At 45.8% G+C, this 16,695-nt stretch overlaps 1 protein-coding gene across 5 annotated transcripts in view; it reads left to right on the forward strand.

Annotated features, from left to right (window-relative positions):
- The window catches only part of LOC126273163 (eukaryotic translation initiation factor 2-alpha kinase 1-like), a 153,165-nt gene that overhangs the window by 30,321 nt on the left and 106,149 nt on the right, over positions 1 to 16,695 (forward strand). The gene's annotated exons all lie outside the window — the stretch shown is intronic.

Consider the following 16,695-nt stretch of genomic DNA (forward strand, 5'->3'; position numbering starts at 1 on the left):
CGATTGGCGCATCACAACTCGATAATTGGCTCTACAGTTGTCAGTCAACGTTGGGAGTGTGTCTGCAATGATCGAGACTCTCGGATATTCATAGAGGTGCTCACAGTGGACCATAAGATTCAAAGAAAGGCCTTTTCACCCGAATTGTTGGAGCATTCTGAGACCGATGGAGAGGCCTTTCTGTTACTGATCACAACAGGTGACAAAAGTTGGGTGTACCACTTTGCGCTGGAAAGAGCTTTTACCAGCACGGAATACATGCTCTTCACAACGTTGGCATATGGCCGTAGAACGTGATGGAGACTACATAGAAAAATAGGACATGAACAAGACATGTTGATATGTATGTCACCAAATTCTGACTCTTGAACAGTAAATGTGTTCCGAGGAAAATAAATGTGGGCCATTACTTATGAACGACCCTTGTACTTGCACATTATTCTTGTGGATATCACTCCATGACCCATTAAATTGTGTCTGATTTTATGGCCATTTGTTTCGTTGTGTTCCTATTTAGAGTACAAGTGGTGAAGTCGAGGATCGAATTTTGGATTCTGTGGTTTTTCTGCCATTTGACTCTTTCATGTAGGCTTTAGTCAGGTCACTTCTGCAACTACAGCAGATGCATGTGGCCATGTTAGAACAGTTGTTGGCTACTTGGACCCAGACTGAGCTGACGGCTGTTCATTTGCTGCTGTTCCCCCCTTATGATGAATCCACAGTCACTTGTGCACCTGCCTCCTTTCACATTTTTTTTAAAAACTGCTTATGATTGTTGTCTCTCATCGCACCCGTCAGCTTCTTCAACTTTTCATGGCATTCTGGGTGATTGACACAGAGGGCTCTAAGGTTCATTTTTTACTGTGAGTACCCCTCTCTTATGTATCAATAACTGTGCCAGTTAGCTCCTCTTCAAGAATCAGCTTTACTTTCTTTTGATGATATGTGTAATTTACTGTTCTCCTTTCACCACAACCATATCCATGTGGTCACTCAAAGTGTTAAATCCCACTGATGTCACAAAAAGCTGCAGAAATTGTATCTAGCTTGTGCGGCTGAGCTTCACAACCTCATTTCGTGTCAGGCGTCTTATGCGGACAGTATGGTCAGAGGCGCATTCATTTGTTTGATCCAAGATAAGGAGGTGTGCCAGTGGAGCCCTGTGTTAGAAGAGGTTTTAAATATTGCACAATCTTTCAAGATCTGCTGCTTCTCCAATTAGAAGCTTGGCGTGATGTCACCCTAGTTGACAGTGTGCAGCCAAGGGGCATAGAGACTAGCATGCTGGGAGAAGAACTAGCTGTAGCACAAACCAACCTTCGGGCTTGATGCAGAAAACACATTGTCAGTGACAGAAACAGTGAACATGACTTCCTTTGTGCTCATCAATTCACACAGCATCAGCAGATGACCTGCCCCAAGCGGTAGGGCTCTTGCAAAAAAAAAAAAAAAAAAAAAAAAAAAAAAGGTCGTCACTCTCTGACCCCTCCCCCACTCTACTTCCTGTTCCTCCTCCACCTCCTCTTTCCCCCTCCACCTCCCTTTCCCCCGTCTCATCCCAGGAGTCATTGCAGGAATCAATGGACACCAATGTTCATATTGTTTGGTCATTGTGTACACTGTTGTCTGTGGGCCAAAACAAACTTTTCATTGAAGTGTGGGTGATGGATAAGCCATTAATCCTACAGGTAGACACGGAAGCTGCTGTGTCCCTAGTCAACTCACAGTCATATGCCAAGTTAGGGTCCCCACCATTGGCATGCATCGTGTGTTGGTTGGTCAATATAACAAACAGCAAATTCCTATTCTTGGGCAATTCATGGTAGTCACAGTTTATAAATCAGCTGTCTGTTTCATTACATACTTGGTGGCTAACAGGGCAAGTACTGAAAATGTGTGTGGTTCAGATGCCTTTGCTACATTTGGTTTTTATTGTGAATATGGTGCATCTGGTGTACGACCAAGTGCCCTTTCACAAATTGGATTCCTCGTGTTCTGAGTTTTCGGTTCTGTTTACCCTGGGATTAGGATGTGCAAATAATTTCACGCCACACATCACCCTCAAAACCTCTGCCTGCTCTCACTTTCTATGACCAAGGTCAGTGCCAGTGGCTGTATATGATCAAGTTAACACAGGGGTGGATTGTTTAATGTTATTTGGCGTGATTAGAAAATTTCGTTGGCTCTTTGGCAACTTCAAGGTCACTACTTATCACCTGCCTTGCCTGGAGGAGTTGGTCACAAAGTTGGCTGGTGGTCAGTTCTTTACAAAAACCAACTTGGCTGAAGCCCACCTTTAGATTCCACTGGATGAGATATCAAACCAGCTGCTTGTGGTTAATACACCTTTCAACACCTATCACTATCAGTGGCTAATGTTTGGGGTCACTTGTGCACTTCCCTCCTTTCAGCATTTTTTAGATCAGCTTATGATGATTGTCTCTCATTGCACATGTCATCTTTCAACATTTTAGCACATCTTTTGAGAGTCATCCCTCATTGCATTAGCCACCTTGATGAGATTGTCATGACAGGTACTATCATGGAGGATCACCTACATAACCTCTTTTTAAAAGAGTAACCTGCTATTTGTTTGTGTATTTTTATGTGGATGGCTTCCCCATCACAAGTTCCCACATTGCATCTGCTGTGGCGCAGGTCTGGTGTTCTGGCAATTTGTACACCTGATACAACATGGGTGCCCTGACTGTCCAATAGGTCAGACATTGACCCACTTCATAATTTTTATCTGTTGTGCTTTCATTTCTCCCTCCTGGATGGTCTTATTCTCCTGTCAACAGAAGGATTTACCCCCCAAATCATGGTTTCAGCGGCATTATGTGGGGAGGTCCTCTGGTTATTACATCATGGTAACTGGGGGACTTGCATACAGAACTGTTGGCATGCCCACCATGTGTTATGGCCAGGCATCAATCGGGATGTGGAACATCTTGCTGCAGCATGCCACAAGTGTTCCAATCAGCAGATGGTGCCGCACACTGTTTTTTGCCATAGTCAGCCCCTACATTGCCTTGGGAAAGAGTCCACATTGATTTCACTGGTCCCTTTTAGAGACTTTCTGGTTATTGGCAATTAATGCTTTTTCTCATCTTCCTTATGTTGTTCTCTGTCCATCTGCAACAGCAGATGTGATTGTCAAAGCGTGTCAGAGATGTTCTCCATAGAAGGCTTCCTTGTGGACTGGATTTGGACAATGGTCCTCAATTCTAGGCACAGTCTTTCAAGGACATATTGTACACACTGTGTCATTTACCACGTCAAGCAGATCCTTTCCATCTGCAATTGAACAGCGAGGTGGAATGCCATCTCTGAACATTTGATATGCAGATGCGCAAGCACTTTGAAGGTACACTTCGAAGGTATCCTATCAGAGAAGGCTCTCATATTTTTTTAAGCTCTTACTGAATGATGCCAATTGGGGCAAGAGCCCTACCAACTTCCTGCTTGGTCATTAGCCATAGACGCTGCTCAACCTCTTGTTGCTGGGTAGGTGTCCCCCATGGCACCCCTTTTGTTGACTTTCACATCTGCCACACCAGTCTGGGCCAGGGCATTTTGATGATGCCCTCATGAGATTCCAGCCATCGTCCACAGCCAGTGTGGTTGCCGTGTCTTCATGTTTTACCAAAGATTGACTCGTGACATGCCACCAGACCCATCTGTGTCCCAGAATGGGTTCAGGCTCCTCTCCTCATGTTGTGGGACTGACACCTCATTCTTCATTGGCTTTGGCCACTTATGAAGGTGAAGGCATCACCGATGGTGGGTTTGCCTCCTGCAGCCAATGCTGGCACCTCTCATGGCGCTGAGCAGATACTGCTGTTAACAAGGATGGAAGCCAGGTCTCCATTGCCAAAGGTTCTCCACCATCATTGCTGCCCCTGCTGGCACCTGTCGCCGTGGAATCTGACGTGCAAATGGTGGCTCCCCCCCACCCCCTCCCCCTCCTGTCACCAGTCTTGTCCACCAGTTGCCACATGGTCCACAAGAAGCAAGGGTGCCATCATCCCACTAACTTTCTTCTGTATGCACTGATCTGGGGAGCTTGGGCACTTCTCGCACCTGCAACCACCACCCCCAGCACCATTACGAATGCCCCCCAGGGGGCTCACCACTCTTTGGTGAGGTTGTTCGTGGCTACCACTGGGCCCCCATCCTTTGCAACACCTTGTCCCTTTCCATGCTGCATGTCTATCCTCCTGCTATTCTCCATCCCCTCTGTTGGGGAACATGTCTGAGATATTTTTGGGAATATGTTCTGAAGTTTTAGTAGGCTGAGATCAGAACAGTCCTTCAACTGTTTTTTCTTTCTTTCTTCATTCTCCATCTCCTACCTTTCCTCTGCTTTGGCATTTGAGGGTCCTCCTTGTTTCTTCATCCTCCATGTACAGTTATGAAGTCCAGCCCACAAGTTTTTGATGTGTAATAGGGGACTGAGTAGTATGTAATTCCCAACCTTGAGTCAACAGGTAGGGTTCGCACAGACCCCCTGGTAAAGGCCAGGCCCAGGGAGAGGTGACTGCAGGCTGTGACCTTCCCAAATTGCCAATTGGTCCCTCTGTCTGGAGTTTGAGAGGTGTGTCCTGTGGTGTGAACAGTTATCTAAAGCAGGTAAGCCTCTCCCTGAGGGGGCCCCCATTGGAAGGAGCATGCCATTGGAGACGCTGGCAGTCATGGCGGATTTTTTTCACAATGAGTCAATCACCATCTCAGTCCACGTCTACTAAACATAAATGGAAGTGGATAAAGATTTAAAGACTCTAGTAGCTGCACCTCAGTTCCTCATGGTATCACATATTGTAGGTCAGTTCTTTTCTACAGTTGAGAGACATGTTGATGCAGTTGCAGGCTCTGTGAAATCCTGCTCTCATTTATCCAATAGGGCTTTGCTCCTGGAGACGATCCTGTTCATGTTGAGGCCCATTGAATGCAGAATACTTCGTGTGGTGTTATTTACACTCGGCTCTTTGATAGTCTGAGGGAGAAATCAAAACTTGGGCATGACTGCAGTCTATCGAGAAATAAAAAAAGGTTGATGAAACCCTATTGCCTACACACATGCTTTTTCTTACATTTGATCGAGTAGTACTTTCATCGAAGATCAAAGCAGGCTATGAAGTCATCATGGTCCGACCATACATTCCCAACCTGATGCATTGCTACCATTGTCAATGTTACAGTCACACTAGGATGTACTGTAAAAACACGGCCAAATGTGTTACTTGTGTTAGGGATGCTCATGAGGACAATTGCCCACCATCTTCTTCCTGCTGTGTCAATTGTAATTGCGGCCATGCCGCCTCATCCCGTGAGTGTCCCATGTATCTAGATGAGTGGGCCATCCAGGAAAACCAGGTGCAGGAAGAAGTACCTTATCCTGTCGCTCTCAAGTTGTTGGCTAGTCGAAAGCCCTGCATCTCTACCATCCGGCACTCACAGTACCGTTCTTGCTACGCCTTGCTCAACAAAGGACATGGCCACACTGACTTGTGACCTCCAATTTAGCACTGCAGTTGTAAAATTGCCACATTATCGTGGTAGTATTCCAGTCTCATTCTCCTCTAGCTGTGCAACAAACCAACAAATCTTTGCCTGTGGTGGCAATTGTCCTGTTACACAACTGGCAGGCCAAAGAGGACAAAAGGAATGCTCCCGGGAAGACTTTTTATGTCCCTACAGCAAACAGACATCTGAGTCTTCTTTTATCAACCACAAAGGCTCTAAGAAATCAAACAATGGCAAGCTGTCTTCCCCTTCCCTGACCTGGAGATCCTCTTCAGTAGTGTGGCTGTTTCACTGGTGCACACCACTTACCGTTTTTCTGCCCTAGAATCCATAGGCTGACACTTCTGTAGATCTTAAGGAACAGGATCTTGTAGTCTGTGTGCCCTGCAGCAGTCTTCTAAGGCTGGCACTCGGTAGATGCCGAGGTGACTGCCCTTCATTTGTTCCCTCCTCCCCAATCCCTGTTATGACTCTTTGTAAGTGGAACATTTGCAGTATTAGAACCAACAAGGAGAAATTTATGGCTGTTCTTGTAATCACAACGTCCACTCATTTTCTGACTCCAAGAAACAAAACTGTGTCCTTGCGATCGTCGTGGCGTCGTTCATTTTCTTCTAGTCTGCTTTGGTGTCCTCAGGGGCTCAGCATTCATTTGCTGGGTAGAGACTTGATGACCCCGGGGTTCCTTAGCTGGGGACAGGTAAGCAACTCCAGTCCTCTGACACTGACACTGTAAGCTCTGGGCATGCTTCAGCGACCATCATGCTGTGCAGCGGTGGAACATTGTGTGTCTCAGGGACCGGGGATCTCAGCTTGACCGCACAGATCATAAGGACTCTCAAGGTTTGCTGTGCATTGATGGGATGCATGGCTGTTGAAGTGGATCAGTCGTTAGCGGGCAACCTGTGGGGAACCTACCACACCTCAGTTGTATAAGGCTTACTTAGGCATGTGGGGCTCTGTCTGATTGGACCCTTATTTCCCTAGCTGCATGAGGGACTGTAATGGATCCTTCAAAATTTTCTTTCCCCCTCCCAGCGGAAAGAGTGGGCCACTGGAAGGTAACAACAACCAGTCTAGCAAGAGGGCTTGTGTAGCCATTCTTCCTAAATGGGTCCATTGTAACAGAATGCATGCTGTTTTGGAGAATGTGTTTCGCATAGTTAAAAGAAGATAGGAGAATATTGTGAAATTTTCACCATTTTACATAGAGAAAGGCTTAGAAGGCATTGCTGGCACATCAAAATCTGTTAAGTTCTTGTGCAATGGGACTCTGTCGGTCGAAACATCTAGCTTCCAGCAAGTAAAGAACCTACAGAAAGCTCAATGCCTCAGGAGTATGCAATAGACACTGAATTGTGCAACACCTTGAACTACAGCAAAGGTGTTGTGACTTGCAGGGATCTAATTGACATTCCATGAGAAGAGCTGAAAGCCAAATGACCTCAGGAAGGCATTGTCAATGTGCAAAACGTTATGGCGGTCTTGTGAAATCAGGCTCTTTTATCCTTAAACTTTCAATAGCACCAAACTTTCAGAGAATGTCAAGGCAGGTTTCTTACACCTAAGTGTATGACCTATTTTCCATATCCAGTGCTGTGTTTTAAACTTTCGGCACACCATGCTTGGCTGTTAAGAGGAAACCACTTGTGGGAAATGTGGTAAAGTCGCCCCTTGACGGAGTTGGTTGCTCCTCTCCTCCAAAGTGTGTCAGCTGCTCTGGATGTTGAGCAGGGCTGTAGTATTTTCCTTGAGAAATGAAAGATTCAGGAGATCAAAACAACAAAGCGTATCCTGTATGGTGAAGTCAAAAAGTTATGAAAGTCCTTGCTGTCCCCCACATTCACTGACCCCTTTTCTTTCATATTGAAACAGCCAGTCCTTAAAAGTGATGCCGCTACACAAACAGAGGTTGCTACTGTCAGCACTACCACCTGTGTTTGTCAATGCACTTGTGCTGCTACAGTACCTTTGAAGCCTGCCCCTCCCCCTAGAACTTCAGAAAAGGCTGTGGTTACTGACATCATGGAACTTCCTGCCCCTCCACAGGTCAAGTCTTGTGCATTGCCCAGCACTGCTACCACAACTACCACTTCCGTGGTTGTGACTTCAAAGCCAGCTCAGACCAAAAAATTGAAGTTGAACGTGAAGAACCACCCACTGAAGGAGACAAGAGGTACACAGTCAGATAATGTTGATATACTATCTGACGTCTCTTTCGAATCTTCTCCAGAGGCAGTGGAGCTTGATGTTGGACTGGGGCAATCATCTCGCCCCAAGACTTAGCTTCCACCTATTGTGGGCTCCCTTACCTGGCAGAAAGTTAGGATGAAAGTACTACCCGCGTGATAGGTGGCTCCATTTAGACAGCGGAACATTAATGGATTTAGGACACATGTGGAAGAACTGAAACTCCTAGCCCACCACTGCCCCCATGCTTATGTTTACAGGAAACACATTTTAAAAGCATCTGATGCTGCTGTACTACAAGGCTATATGCTACATCACAAGGATGACCTGACTGGCGAAAGGGCCAAAGGAGGGGTTGCCATGTTTGTCAATAATGTGCACCACTCCTCTGTTCTCCCCCTGGCTACTGACCTGCAAGCAGTTGCAGTTGAAATCCATGCATGTTGGAGGATTACAGTTTGCTCTTTTTTATTTACCTCTGCTGGATGCAGTAGACTCTGAGGCTCTCACAGATCTTATGGAACAATTCCCTCGATCATTTCTCCTCATGGGAGACTTCAGTATCCATCATGTCCTGTGGGGCTTGATCTCGACTTGACCTCGGGTTTGGGTTTTGGAGAGCCTCTTGACATCTCATGAGCTGTGCATCCTAAACACTGGTACTCCAACTCATTTCTGTGCTGTTACTGGCTCATTCTCGACCATCGACATCTGTCTTCAGCCCTCACTGACTCTGTTCACTGGGAGGTCATTGACAACCTTCATTCCAGTGACCACTGCCCAGTCTGTATTCACATACTGCATGGTGGATTGCTGAGCAGAGTCACCAACATGGATGATTGGCAGGGCTACCTGGCCACTTTTCAGCCAGTTGGGACCACACCACGTGTGTGATCCATAGTGCTGCTGCTTATCCACTCCACAGTCTTTTGGCCCTCTTAGGAGGCGACCTGTACCTTGGTGGACAGAAGAGTGCCATTCAGCCATCATTACAGATGCGTGGTTCTTAGGTGGTTTAAATGCTGCCTGACAGTGGGCAACCTCACAGCATTTCGAATCGCAAGAGCCAAAGCTTGCTGCGTCATTAAGAAGAGCAAGAAACAGTCATGGCAAGTGCTCTTGGACTACATCAACGGTTCCACTTGTTCTTCAAAAAGTATGGGAAGCCATCTGGAGGATTTCCAGTAAACACAGTTGTTTACCAATAGCAACAGTGGTGAAACAGGGGTGTCACCAAATGACACCCCCAGACATCGCTCAGACACTGGCCGATCATTTTGCAAATACTACAGCTGATGCAAGCCAGGATCCGGCATTTTGTTGCTACTATGCAACTGTCAAGAAGGGCAAGTTGGACATCAGAGCCAACTGTTCCTTTCTCCATGCAGGAACTTGAATTGCCACTGTCTGAGACTTGTGATACTACACCCGGTCATGACCAAATCCAGTACTGCATGCTTTGCCATTTGCCAGCGGTGTCAAAGGAAATCTTCCTCAAGGAAATCTTATATGGCAGAGAGGCAACTTCCTGAACTCATGGAGGGAGGCGGTTCTGATACCTCTCCTGAAACCAGGAGGGACTGTACATCTCCTAGTAGGTACAGGAGTATCACCTTAAAGGGTTGTGTAGTAAAGATGCTGGAGTGAATGGTTAACTGTTGTGTGGTCTAATTGTTAGAGACCAGACATCTCCTTAGCCCCTCTCAGTGTGGTTTTCAGGAGATATTGATCCACTGTCGACAACCCGATCCTGTTAGAAGCAGCTATTTAGCAGTCTTTCTTACACAACCAACATTGTTTCTGTATATTCTTTGGTATCAGTAAGGTGTATGATACTACTTGGAGACAACTGCATCAGTGGGGCTTTCATGACCACTTCCCAGTCTTCAAATGGTCTTTCCTTTCTCAACATTTTTTTCAGACTCGAGTTGGGGACTGGCTCTCAGATCGTTTTGAGCGGGAGAATGCTGTCCTTCAGGGCAGTGTTTTAGGTGTTACGCTTTATGCCATAGCATAAATAGTATGCCATCTACAGTAAGGATTCCTGTACAGTGCTCCTTAATTGGGGACAATTTGGCTGTTTCCTGTTCCTCCTCACCATCAGTTGCAGCTTACAGTGTAGAGGTTAGAGGAGTGGGCTGCAAAAACGGGTTGTCAGTTTTCTGTGGATAAGTGTGTTAGTGTGTGTGTGTTCATTTTAATTGTTCTCATCATAATTTTAATTTGCCTGCCTTGCATATGGGGGACACTATCCTACATTTTAGAGACTCAGTACAATTTCTGGTCCTCATTTTTGACTCTAAATCATCGAGGTTGCCACACCTGAGAGACCTGGAAACCAGAACCCTGGTGGCACTGAATTTCTTAAAAGTGCCTTAACCACAGGTTTTGGGGGGGTGGACCAGTGTGCATCTCCTCCAGTTTTATTGGGCTTTCGTGCATTTGCAGCTGGACTATGGGTACACGGATATGGATCAGCAAGGTCTTCTTATTTGAAGATCTGTGACGCCGTCCACCATGAAGGGATTCAGCCGGTCACGGACACTTATAGGACCAGTTCCATATCCAACCTCTATGTTGAGTCCGGAGAACCGCCACTTACCATCCGGTGACAGCTCTTCTTGGTGCATCAGGAATGTAAGAGCCTCACAGCTCCAACTTCACCCACACAGCATACTCTTGCTCATATGCCTCTGGAACACCTTTTCTCCCACTGTCCACGAGCCACAATGTTGTTTGGGATCAGTATGCAGTGTGTGCTAGAGTCACTTGGTGCTGAGCGTGTACAACCCCAAATCCAGGGTTTTAATTGTCTGCTGCCCTGGTTGCTGCAGAGGCCTAGCATCATATTAGATTTAGTGCAGTACAGGAGAGATTGCACTCCTGCTTCTGCTTTTAATTTGGTATTTTCAGACATTTTATACAAGCACCACCACTATGTAGCCGTCTTTATGGATGGGTCTAAGCAGGGAGACTTCATTAGTTGCTCTGTTGTTTTCCCAGGTCCGACTGCCTCAAGAATTTACTATCTTCAGGGCAGAATTATAAGCGATCTTGTGAGCACTGGAGCAGAAGAGATGTTCTCCCAGTGATAAATTTCTTGTCCGTTCAGATTCTCTAAGCGCCCCTCACTCTCTCCAATGTTTGTACCCATCAGATAAGGTCATTTAGGATCCCCCCCCCCCCCCCCCCAGCTACGATGACTGGGTAAGGATGTGTTTTTCTGCTGGGTACCTGGGCACATGGGAACTGTGGGGAATGAGAGGGTGGATTGAGCAGCCAAGGAGGCATGATGTCATGATTCTCAGTTATTTCAGTGCACTAGCCCCCTGCATGCTATCACCCAGATGTTGAGGTAAAAAGTCATGTGTCGATGGAAAGTTGAGAAGCTGGAAGTGGTCAACAACAAGCTCCGTATAGTAAAGCCCACAATTCAGCTGTGGAGTACGTCCTTCCAGCCACATTGACAGGATGAGGTCCTTCTTACTCATCATCGCATAGGCCACAGCCCCATGGTAGATGGATTCTTATTCCGGCAAACGGACCTTCCAGTGTGTGGTGCTTGTGGTATGCAGATGATGGTGCACTACATTTTATTGGAGTGCATTTTATTTGCTGACCAGCAGACTGCAGAGGATTTCTGACAGGTCTGTCCTCTATTTTAAGCAATGTTCAAACCAATTTGGTTCAAATTTTAGAGTTTTGTGAATTGTACAATGTTTTTAACAAGCTTTTAAGGAAATGTTTTTAATGTGTAAACAGGGTTCACCGAAGTTTTTTGTAAGTGGTCAGCCAATCTCATTTCCCTGTGCTTTTCTTTTAGCTCTTCTGTGTTTTGTTTTCTCTGTGTTTTAATTTCTCGAATGGCTACTGTCCCTCCTAATTGGTTTTGGTGCATGTGAGATAGTGACTGTGTGCCCATTATCACCACATAAGTTTGTTTTGATAGGTGTAAGTGTGCTGGTGACCTCACCATTGGGCACCCATTAGATACCAACACTCTCTCTCTCTCTCTCTCTCTCTCTCTCTCTCTCTCTCTCTCTCTCTCTGCTTTGATGTCCCCCCCCCCCCCCCCCCCTTCCCCCAAGAACAGCACTCCATCTCATGGAGAAGCCTCATGCTGCTCATCCAGAATGATGTTCATAACCAAACCATCTCACTGATCACAGAGCGGCAAGCTTTTGCAGTCTACGTTATCCTTCCTCATTTCATGTTTTGCAACATCTACATCTCTCCATCATTCAGTGTCACCAGAGCAGACTGACTACGGCATATTGATCAACTCGGTCCTTTTTGCTGCTCGGTGACTTTCGTGTACATCCTTCCCTTTGGGGCTCTTCCAGAACCTGTCTGAGAGGTGCGCTCTTGGCTGACATTCTCCATCAACTCAACCTCATTTGTTGTAACACTGGACCATGCACATTCCTTTCATAATCAAAGCACACCTATTGCCATTTGGATCCCTCATTCCGCAGTGCCCAGCTTGTCTGTCACGAATGATCTATTCTCTCTGACACGTACTCCAGCGGCCATTTCCCGTGTGCTATCTGTTTGCTGACTCCTACCCCACCCCTATGTGTAAAGCCAGCTGGCAGCTTTCTAAGGCTGACTGGAGGCTTTATTCCTCTCTGGTTACCTTCAACAAACAACATTTCCCCAGTTGTAATGACCAGATAGTGTACCTCATGAACATTATCCTTACTGTGCAGAACATTCCATGTCTCGCACTTCATCTCTACCTCATTGTGTCCTGATCCCCTGGTGGACTGAGGCATGCTGTGGTGCAATTAGTGTGCAGAGACATGGCGTCCCTGTTTTTAATCATCATCCTACGATGGCAGACTGTTTCTTTATAAGCAGTTGCACGTGCAGTGTCGTCACATTTTTTGTGATAGCAAAAAAGCTAGCTAGATTTAATTTATTAGTTCTTTTAGCAGTTCCACTCCCTCTTCCGTTGTGTGGGGGAACCCCCATCGGCTTTCTGGGACCAAGATTCATTCCGATTTCCATCCTGATAGTAGTAGATGATGTCACTGTGGACCCTACAGCTATCTCCAACACCTTGGGCTGCTATTTTGTGGAAATTTCAAGCTCCATTCACTATCACCCTTGTTTCCAAGTGGCGGGGGCTCGGGTGATACCCTTATCCTCCCAGAATAATGAATGCTACGGTGCCGCCTCTCGTATGAGGGAGCTGCAGAGTGCTCTCACTTTGTCCCGATCTTCTGCCCCAGGGCCAGATGATGTTCGCAATCAGATGTTGCAGCACCATTCCCTTGTGGGCAAACGCTTTCTCCTTCATACGTACAATTGCGTTTGGGTGGATTCTACCTTTCCCAGATGCTGATGTGAAGCCATCATCATTCTCATACCTAAGCCCAGTAAGGACAAACATCTTCCGTCTAGCTACCACCCTATTTCTGTCACCAGCTGTGTTTGCAAGGTGAGGGAACATTTGATTTATGGCTGGTTGGTATCGTGGCTTGAATCTCGCAAATGTACTAACCACTGCACAAATGTAGATTTCGATTGCACCGTTCTGCAGTTGACCATCTCGTCACTTTGTCAATCCATGCGTTAATGATTTTCTGCAGAAATACCAGTGTGTGGCCATGTTTTTTGATTTGGAGAAAGTCTGTGACACTTGCTGGAGGACTGGTATCCTTCGTACTCTACACAAGGGGCTTCTGATATGGGGCTTCTGAGGCCCATTTCCTTCAGGAATTTTGAAAAGATTGAGTTTTCAAGGTACATGTGGCATTGGCTTTGTTAGAAACCTTCATCCAGGAGAAAGGGGTGCCTCAAGGCTCTGTCCTGAACATCGTTCTCTTTGCCATAGCCATTAACCCTATTGTGGACTGTCACCTGCCAGGCACCTCCGGCTCCCTTTATGTTGACAATTCTGCAATCTATTGCAGTTCTCCACAAACCTGTTTCCTTGAGTGGCATCTACAGTGATGACTTAGTTGTGTTTACTCAGGGAGTATCGACAATGGATTTTGCTTTTCCACTGACAAAACAGTTTGTATGAATTTCTGGTGGCACAGTTGGTTTCTCCCATCGTCTTTACATCTCGGGCCTGTTCCTTTTCAATTTGCTGAAACTATGAAATTTCTGGGTCTCGTGCATGATAGAAAACTTTCTTCGTCCCACGTGTCTTACTTGACCGTACGATGTACCTGGTCTTCTGTGTCCTGTACGTGGGCCGGTGAAACATGTCACTTGACATCTCGCGTGTGGTTGGCTATACTGTGATTGCGAGGTTGCAATAACTGCCACTGCACATGCCCACAACTCTGAAGTACGTTTTGTAAGTGTAAGCTACAATCAACATTAATATGTTAAGTGCAACAAAGTATGTTTTTCCCAGAATGGAGAGAACGACGACGGAGACTAAGCATTTGATAGTGTATGAAACTCGGAAATAAAAACACCCGAAGTTAATGATAATATCTGTGAAAAGTCATTCCAAATTGTTGCCGTAATAACTGCACATAAAACGTTGTATAATAATGCACACTTGTAGAAAGAAATAAACCAAAACATGCATAGCCTACCCGATTGCAGAGAGAAAGCTTTAATTCTGTATACATTTACACTCACCAACTGACATTGTCAATGGCACAGTTCCATCCAGTTCTCCTTCATTATCGTCGGAATCGGCGCCAAAACCGTTGTCTTTGTCATCATAAGAGAAATCATTAATTGTTAGGTTTCATTTTAACTGCCGTCTATAGTCTGTGCTTCCATTATGAGTTTAGCAAGATGGTCTTCTTTTTACCACGAGGTAACGTCTACAGTAGCAGGACCTTCACATAGCAGTCTTTCCACTTCTGTTGTATTAAAAGTCGTATTGTTACTTCTAATGTACACCTTGACTTCACTCCAAACCAATTCAATTGGATTAAAATGACAGTGATAAGGCAGTAGCCTAATTACCAAGTGACTCAGTTTGCTTGCAATTTCATCTACAACGTATTTAGGTGTCACAGGCTTATTTTGTTTTATGATCGAGTATAGCAGCAGCTTTGTCAGTCTCATGTCAGCAGCAATGTCTCTCGCCTGCAATCGCTGTGCCATAATTTCTTTATGGTCACTAGCAGTGGGAGTTTTATCTAAAATCATGGAATGGTACAGTGCATTGTCCATCACAAACATTGTTGGAACACTAAACTGGGGCAACAAATTTTTAAACCACTGTAGAAACCGTGGGTGGTCCATATCCTCATGACAGTCACCAGTTTTCTTCGATCGGAAAACTAAAAGTCCTTCTGGCGCAAAGCTGTTTGAAGACCCTGCATGGGTCCCAATTAATCGGAATCCTCTTCCTGTTGGCTGCTGACTGCTGCTATTCGGAGTATCATCTGTCCAGCATTTCTCAACTGATTCTCCAGTGTTGACCCAGGTTTCGTCTAACCATATGACTGAGTGTATGTCCCTTCCTACAGTTTTGTGTAAGGAAATGGTACAAGCTGCAATGACATGAGCTTTTTCAAGTAACAGTTTTCATCCATCTAACTTTTTAAAACGGAGGCCCATATTTTTTTAGTATCATCTTAAGTGACGTTTATGGCTGAGCTTTTCGCCCTCTATCAGGCCACCTAGCACATCTGGCGACACAGACTTTTTAATTGTGTCATACGCTCCAATTCTGTCAGTGCCCTTCACAGCCTCTGCGTGCTGTAGAAAATCCATCCCTTAGTGCAATGGGTCCAAGAAAGCTTCCAGTTTCTCGCTGTTCCTGTGGGTTCCTGGTCACATTGGTCTGGCGGGAAGTGAGACTGCTGATGCTGACGGGAAGTGAGATGCTGACGCTGCTGTCAAAGCCGCAGTCTTTCTACCTCTGTCCGCTAACTCTTCCATCCCTTCGGATGATCTCCACGTTGCCGTCTGTCAGCAGGTGGTGTCACTTTGGCATCACTGCTGGTTTTCCCATCATGGGAACAAACTCCAGGAAATCAGACCTCTCCCTGCGGTTTGGCCAACCTTATCTCGGCCCTCTCACCATTAGGAGATCATTTTAGCCAGCAACATATGGAGCATTGTCATTTTAGCCATCACCATCTGTTGTGATTTCCCACCAATTTGGTCTCATTGTCGCCAACATTTGACAATTTGCCAGTTCCTGACTGAATTCCCTTTTTTTAACCATTTACATTCTCGTGTATGTTTGCCGTCTGAGTGAATGACGTGTGGGCTGTTGACTGTGTTACACTTTATATCCATCTTAGCAACATGGCGAAGGACATTTAATTTTTGGTTTGAACTTGCATTGTTTCTACAGTGTATTTTGTGGACCTTTCTCCATGAGGAAGACATTGTTCTGAGCTCGCTTTCCTTTTATTGATAGAGCTTAATGTATAGTCGCTTTGACATTCTTTTACTTCTTGATGATCTAAGGTTATGATATGGGCATTTATAACCTAAGTTGTTTTTGTGTCCTGAGGAAAAAACAGCTACCTAATTGCAGATCGCAGGAATGCCTCTTCAGTCGCAGCATCACAGATGGTGATGCATGGTGTTTCCCTCCACAAGGAAGGAGAAGTATAGTAACCCATTGGTTACTACATCTACCCACAGCAGACATAAGTTGGGCAAGTGCAGCAAGTGTTGTGCACACTGACATTCAGGTGGCACATCTGCTACTACCTGAGGTGGTCATCAGCCCGATGCCCTCAGGGGCCAAGCATTCGTTTGCTGAGTATGGGTTTGGTGACCCCAGGGTTCCCGAGTCAGGGACTGGTAAGTGCCGCCAATCTCCTGTTAACGTAATCTCCTGTTACTGTAATCTCCTGTTACCGTAAGCTCTGGGCATGCTTCAGTGATCACTGTGCGGCATGACAGTGGAACGTTATGAGTCACAGGGAACGGGGATCTTGGCTTGACCAGCCGGATCGCGAGGATGGTAAAAACCTGCATAAAAAATCACTCAATCTCAAGGTGTGCTGCGCACTGGTGAGATGCATGGCTGTTGAGGTG

The sequence above is a fragment of the Schistocerca gregaria genome, chromosome 5 (genome assembly GCF_023897955.1).
Source record: "Schistocerca gregaria isolate iqSchGreg1 chromosome 5, iqSchGreg1.2, whole genome shotgun sequence".
NCBI classification, from domain to species: domain Eukaryota; kingdom Metazoa; phylum Arthropoda; class Insecta; order Orthoptera; family Acrididae; genus Schistocerca; species Schistocerca gregaria.